Raw genomic sequence first — 1,012 nt, 5'->3', positions numbered from 1 at the left:
GCAGAGGCGCCGGGGGCGGGGTGCCTTTCTCTGGGGAGCAAAAGCAACCAGCACCTCCTTCGAGCCGGAATCGAACCAGCGACCTAAGGATGACTACACGTGTCGGATCTACAGTCCTCCGCTCTACCAGCTGAGCTATCGAAGGGTGCGCACCACCAAGTGGCCGGGGACCTTACTTTTTCCAGAAACGCTGCAACACCACACTGGGACGCCCGAGGTGAGACCATCCGGGCTGGTCGGAAACCCCTTTGAAGAGAGCGTTTAAGTGCCCTTTAAGTGCTCTTCAAGTGTCGTTAGTTCAAAATACTCCTTTGAATAAAATGGTATTATTTGCTGTGGCACGTTGTGCCGCCCTTCAAAGCCAGTATCATCTTGCCTGCACTCCGCGGATCGCCTATGGATCTCCCTGCTTTCGCTCTACCACCTTTACAGCCAGAGTGACCTTCTCTCCTTTTCTAGGAGTGTGGGCAAGAGGGTTTAGATGAAGCCGCTTCTCTTCTGGAAACTTCTGGTTCACTCAGACTTGAACCCTTACAATGGTCTACAAGACCCTCAGTTCTTGTCTCCACGCAGTCACCTCTCTCAGGTTCGGTACCACTCTTAAATTTTGTTCTGTATTCAGGACCTCCTTGCTATTCTCCAGACCCACTGGTCTAGCTGACCTTTTGCTAGGGATGCTCTTCCCAGACAGCCCCATGACTAGCCCCCTCCTCCCTCCAGTCTGCTCACGTTGTCACCTTCGCCAGGGAGCCTTTCTGACCACCGAAATCAACACAGCAACCTGCCTCCTTATAGCAACTCCCATCCCCTTTTCCTCCTTGGTTTTTTTCTTTTTTTTATTTTTCATAGCTCTGGTCGCACAGAGTCGGACACGACTGAAGTGACTTAGCAGCAGCAGCAACATACTAATTAATTTATCTACTGTGTCTCTTGTCAATTTTCTCCCACCCCACACCCCTTTCTCTAAGTAAAATATGAGTATCAAGAGGCCTTTTTGTTGCCAAATTCCTGA

The 1,012-nt window shown here is 50.5% G+C and overlaps 1 non-coding gene across 1 annotated transcript; it reads right to left on the bottom strand.

Moving 5' to 3' along the window:
* Positions 1–55: 55 nt before the first annotated feature.
* TRNAY-GUA lies at positions 56–145 on the bottom strand. Its single transcript is given in 2 exon segments — positions 56–91; positions 109–145. It is a non-coding gene; the product is annotated as a tRNA-Tyr (tRNA).
* Between the last annotated feature and the right edge of the window lie 867 nt (positions 146–1,012).

This window comes from Bison bison, unplaced genomic scaffold, assembly GCF_000754665.1.
Source record: "Bison bison bison isolate TAMUID 2011002044 unplaced genomic scaffold, Bison_UMD1.0 scf7180017864041, whole genome shotgun sequence".
NCBI classification, from domain to species: Eukaryota; Metazoa; Chordata; class Mammalia; order Artiodactyla; family Bovidae; genus Bison; species Bison bison.
The sequence above is the reverse complement of the archived record's forward strand: the minus strand, read 5'-3'. Positions and strand labels throughout refer to the sequence as shown.